Raw genomic sequence first — 6,000 nt, 5'->3', positions numbered from 1 at the left:
CGCGCGGCTCCGCTCCGTACGCCTCGTACACGCGCGGCTCCGCTCCGTACGCCTCGTACACGCGCGGCTCCGCTCCGTACGCCTCGTACACGCGCGGCTCCGCTCCGTACGCCTCGTACACGCGCGGCTCCGCTCCGTACGCCTCGTACACGCGCGGCTCCGCTCCGTACACCTCGTACACGCGCGGCTCCGCTCCGTACACCTCGTACACACACGGCTCTGCTCCGTACACCTCGTACACACGCGGCTCTGCTACATCCACACTGTAAACCCCTCCTGACCCCACACATAAACTTCAGCTCATCCAGCACCATGACAACCAGCACAGCAGAGTCCTGCATCCACTGAGGCCCCTGATCATGTGACCCCTGACTCCTCCCCTCCTGTGACCTCATCACAGCTCCTGTGCTCACAGAGCAGCCATATATGTGGTGGCGGCTCTGCAGGTGGAGGTATGTGGAGACCCCCATTACTGGGCGCAGGGGGCATTAACCCCTTCAGCACGGAGACTCTTTTGGGGTCTTGTGTTGCCCCTTTATAAGAATCATAAGGTTTTTGTTCTGTTTCCTGTAATAGATACATACGACCCAACTATGGAGACAGGAAGGGAGGAAACGCATTGTTCTCATAGTACAGGACCCCTTTACTGGCCCCACAGTGTAATGCCCCCATTATGTCCCTTATGCAGGATATATGATGCCCCCACACAGTGTAATGCCCCCATTATGCCCCTTATGCAGGATGTATGATGCCCCCATACAGTGTAATGCCCCCATTATGCCCCTTATGCAGGATGTATGATGCCCCCATACAGTGTAATGCCCCCATTATGCCCCTTATACAGTATGTATGATGCCCCCATACAGTGTAATGCCCCCATTATGCCCCTTATGCAGGATGTATGATGCCCCCACACAGTGTAATGCCCCCATTATGCCCCTTATGCAGGATGTATGATGCCCCCCACAGTGTAATGCCCCCATTATGCCCCTTATGCAGGATGTATGATGCCCCCCACACAGTGTAATGCCCCCATTATGCCCCTTATGCAGGATGTATGATGCCCTCCACACAGTGTAATGCCCCCATTATGCCCCTTATGCAGGATGTATGATGCCCCCCACACAGTGTAATGCCCCCATTATGCCACTTATGCAGAATGTATGATGCCCCCCACACAGTGTAATGCCCCCATTATGCCACTTATGCAGGATGTATGATGCCCCCCACACAGTGTAATGCCCCCATTATGCCCCTTATGCAGGATGTATGATGCCCCCCACACAGTGTAATGCCCCCATTATGCCCCTTATGCAGGATGTATGATGCCCCCACAGTGTAATGCCCCATTATGCCCCTTATGCAGGATGTATGATGCCCCACACAGTGTAATGCCCCCATTATGCCCCTTATGCAGGATGTATGATGCCCCACACAGTGTAATGCCCCCATTATGCCCCTTATGCAGTATGTATGATGCCCCACAGTGTAATGCCCCCATTATGCCCCTTATACAGGATGTATGATGCCCCCACACAGTGTAATGCCACCATTATGCCCCTTATGCAGGATGTATGATGCCCCCACACAGTGTAATGCCCCCATTATGCCCCTTATGCAGGATGTATGATGCCCCACACAGTGTAATGCCCCCATTATGCCCTTTATGCAGGATGTATGATGCCCCCACACAGTGTAATGCCCCCATTATGCCCCTTATGCAGGATGTATGATGCCCCCATTATGCCCCTTATGCAGGGTGCATGATGCCCCCACAGTGTAATGCCCCCATTATGCCCCTTATGCAGTATGTATGATGCCCCCACACAGTGTAATGCCCCCATTATGTCCCTGTAATCAGGTGACAGGATACAACACACAGGTAAACTGAAACCCTTTAATCGTATGTTATTTTACTGACAGGAATGATGGTCCGGACACATATAGGCCATTATGCTCTGCGGCGTGGAACACATAACTACGGTCATGCGCAGTCACAGGTACGAGTGGCGCGACGGCAATCAGTTTATCCGGCGTTTCAGTGTAAAGCGTGTCACTTCCGGACATGCACACTAGGGGATGGACATTATCTGACCTTTAGCTCATGAGAAGTAGCGTAGGCGCAGTACATTACTGTAGACTGACTCCATTCTGTATATCCTATGACAATTCACCTTTAGGAATGGGAATGGGTCTCCTAGTCTGGGAGGGGTTTTGGATGAAGTGGGCTATTTAAACATGGACACCTGGCTATTAGGCACACTATGCTGAACATCATGAATTATCATCCCTGTATCAAGCCTCCTAATGAATCTGTTGGGGAAACGTGTTGGGGCAGATTATTGAACCATTCTCTGATGAGTACCATACCCTTTCCTTTATATATACCTGGAGACATATCTGATCCTATTTAATTTATCAGTGTATTTTTTGATATATATCAGCATGAACTAGAGCTTCGGAGAGACAGCCACCAGTGAGCGGGGGCACCATTGTTGTGGGTGCTAACCTCCGCAGCTAGGCAGTATCCGCTTTGTTTAGGTATGGGATAGGGTATGGTAGCGACTGTATCAATTATTCAGCAGCATCATTGTTTAGATCTGTTTATATACATCCACACCAAGTCATTGCGCTTGTAATTTTGCTAGCTTAAGTATATTGTTGATTTTAGGGATATATTCTTTTATGTTTGGAGGTTCATTGTCTTTCCAGTGCAAAGCTATCAGCTTCCTGGCCTGGTATAGTAGACGGAGGATAGCTATCTGATGGGCCTCTTCAGTTGGTAAGCCACTTACATATCCTAATAGACACACAATAGGATCATGGGGAATCTCACATTCAAACACATTGGACACAAGATCTAGAATCTCTCTCCAGAATCCCCTAAGTTTAGGGTAGTTTCACATTACGTGACTTAGGTCTGCATCAGGATTACCACACCTATAACAGTTTGAGTCGTTTTTGTAACCAAAATTGTGTAAGCGCAAAGTGGTATTATATACTCTATGAATCAGATAGTATTGCAAAAGTTTTTGCCTCTTGCTTGTCGACACTAGTGGTATGGACTTTACAATATCTTCCCATGTGTCTTCCTCTATTGGGCCCAGGTTTTTCCCTTTAGTTTTAAGATTACTACCTTGCTCTTTGAGGACCTGTTCCATTAGACATTTATAATGGAGCGAGATTACCCCTCTCGTTGACCCCTTCCCCACCACTGTGTCCAAGAAAGCTGTTCCTCTACTTTGAATAATAGGCTCCCGACCATTTTTTGTCATGAAGGCGTGCCTCAACTGCAGGTATTTATAAAATCCCTTGCTGGAGACCCCAAACTAATTCTGGAACTCCTGGAAAGAATTAAACTTACCATCCTTGACTAATTGTATGATCTTATAAAGTACCAGTCTTTGCCATTGACCAAACAACTCCAGGCTATCGAATTCTGGATAGTTAGAATTATTCCATATGGGTGAGTATTTTGAGTATCCCACTATCCCCATTGTCTTTTTAACTTTAGACCATATTTTATGAATCCCTCTGATTGTTCCTCTAACTAGCTCGTAATTCTAGCCAATGAGGATGGGAGTTCCGGCTCTCCCACCCCCTCAAATGCTGTAATTGTGAGGAAAGATAATACACCAGTGGGTCAGGAACCGCAAGTGCTCCATCCCCCTTTGGTCTCTGCAGGGTCTCAAGTTTTATCCTTGGCACCTTTTTTTCCATATTAAGTCTCTAAAAATTCTATTAACTTTATAAAAAACTTGTAAAGGAAGCCATATTGATGCATTATGCAGCAGGTACATTAACTGTGGCATGAGGATGATCTTAATTAGATTGGTTCTCCCTATCACCGACAGGGGCAACTTACACCAAGCTGCAATTTTGTTTTGGGGGGGGTCAATATTTAGAGATAAATACTTCTCCATATTCTCGCTTATTTTAATCCCAAGATACTTAAATGAGTGGACAATTTTAAGATGTCCCACTTCCATTGCTTCATTTGAGAGTTTAGTTCCCACCATCATAAGCGCTGATTTACCCCAATTAATAGAGAGGCCTGACAAAGAGCCGTTGTTGTTAATAATTGCCATGACTTCCCTCAATGATTCCGGACAGTTATCTTGAAAAAGAAGTATATCGTCTGCATGTAATGCGATTTTTTTCTTGATGGTCATCATAAGGGAACCCCTGAACCCTTGGGGAGAGGCGAATTGCTGCAGCCAACGGCTCTATAGCAATGGCGAACAACAGTGGAGAAAGTGGGCATCCCTGCCTTTTGCCCCATATCTGATTTATGACTGTTAACTTGAATTTTGGCTTGGGGGGCAGAATAAAGAAGCTTAATCCAGGAGATAAATGTATTCCCAAATCTCATGTGTGACAATGTACTCCACAGAAAGGCCCACTCTATACTGTCAAAGGCTTTGGCTGCATCCAAAGATGCTATAGCCCTGTAGCTGTTATTTTGATTAGGGAAAGACCTAGAATTGTTGGGAAGCTGAAGGTTTAAGTACAGTCTACGTATATTAATCGCTGTTGACATGTTTGGCATAAAGCCTGCCTGGTCTTGGTGGATTATGGACTTTAAGCCTATTGGCTAGTAACTTTGCCAGTATCTTAATGTCCACTGTAAGTAATGAAATAGGGCGATTGGAATCACTACAATTATGGCCTCGTTCATGGACTGTGGAAGTCTCCCACTCTGTAAAGCCTCATTGTAAACCTCCATCAATTGTGGAAGAATATATTTGCTATACTTTTTGTAAACCTCTACCGTGATACCATCCTCTCCTGGTGCCTTATTATATGATAAGGAGCCCAAGGCTTCTTCTAATTCCCCAAGTGAAAGTGGTTTGTCTAAGAGTTGGGATTCTGTGTTTGTCCGTGCAGGGAGAGAGGGGAAAGGAAGCCCTCTAGGTCTTCCGTCGTGGGTTGTACCTTTTGAGGCATACAATGAAGCATAGAAATCTCTAAACACCCTAAGTATATCCGGGGGAGAACAGAGCTCTACTCCCATCGAATCTTTGATAGTCCCAATATATGATGATTTTTGTTGTGTCTTAACAACCATAGCCAACATGTGCCCTGCTCCCTCCCCCTATTCATAAAGTGTCTGCTTCATAAAGAACCTCTTATTAGTCGCTTTTGTGATTTAGACTATGTGCCCACGATGCAGAAATGCTCAGGATTTTTTCCTGAGCGTTTCTGCATCTCCCTGGCAGAAAAAACGCATGCGGATTGTACATGCATTTTTCCTGCCAGGGACATGCGGATGTGAAGCGTTCTTCACTTGCATTTCCGCATGCGGGTTGACAAGCGCTTTCCAAGCAATTTTAGCATCACTTGGAAAGTGCTTGTCAACTTGGTCACACTATATAAATCCATGCAAACGGCATGGATTTATATAGTGTGACCGTAAAGAATGTTTAAAAAAAAAAAATAAATCTATACTTGCCTTCTGATGTCCCCCGGAGTATTGCTTCGCTCCGTCCTGGCATGCTGGCAGCTCGCGGTGTACTACACTGAAGGACCTGCCGTCACATGACTATGACATCAGCGCAGGTCCTTCAGTCCACCGCGATCTGCCGGCAAGGGAGTACAAGCGCAGCGGGGGCCATCAGAAGGTAAATATGATACATATTTTTATTCTTTTTTTTACAGGTTCTATGGTACCTGGGTTCGGAGGAAAGTCTCCTGTCCCCCACACCCGGGTACCATCCACACATTGAATCGCTTGGATTCCACAGATGCAGTGATGCGGAATCCAAGCGATTCAATGCAAGTCAATGGCGGTGAAAACGCAGTGCTTCCGCAAAATAATTGGTAGTGCTGCTTTTTTTTCCGCAATGATAATCCGCAGCGGAAATTTCAGCTGCATGTGCATAGCACATGCGCATTATCATTGGGGAACATGGCTGGCCTTCTACCATGCATTTTTTAAGTGTTTCTGCAGCGTATTTGCCGCTGCGGAAAGCTTAAAAAAAGCATCGTGTGCACACAGCC

At 46.3% G+C, this 6,000-nt stretch overlaps 1 protein-coding gene across 1 annotated transcript in view; it reads left to right on the top strand.

Moving 5' to 3' along the window:
* Nucleotides 1-370: 370 nt before the first annotated feature.
* LOC141197630 (uncharacterized) overlaps nt 371-6,000 on the top strand; it is an 88,870-nt gene continuing 83,240 nt past the window's right edge. Inside the window, exons 1-2 of the mRNA XM_073662713.1 lie at nt 371-452; nt 1,924-2,000. The gene's annotated coding sequence lies outside the window, so the exon portion shown is untranslated. The remainder of the gene's footprint in view (nt 453-1,923; nt 2,001-6,000) is intronic.

The sequence above is a fragment of the Phyllobates terribilis genome, unplaced genomic scaffold (genome assembly GCF_046119375.1).
Source record: "Phyllobates terribilis strain yellow unplaced genomic scaffold, ASM4611937v1 Scaffold_85__1_contigs__length_6476398, whole genome shotgun sequence".
Lineage (NCBI taxonomy): Eukaryota > Metazoa > Chordata > Amphibia > Anura > Dendrobatidae > Phyllobates > Phyllobates terribilis.
The sequence above is the reverse complement of the archived record's forward strand: the minus strand, read 5'-3'. Positions and strand labels throughout refer to the sequence as shown.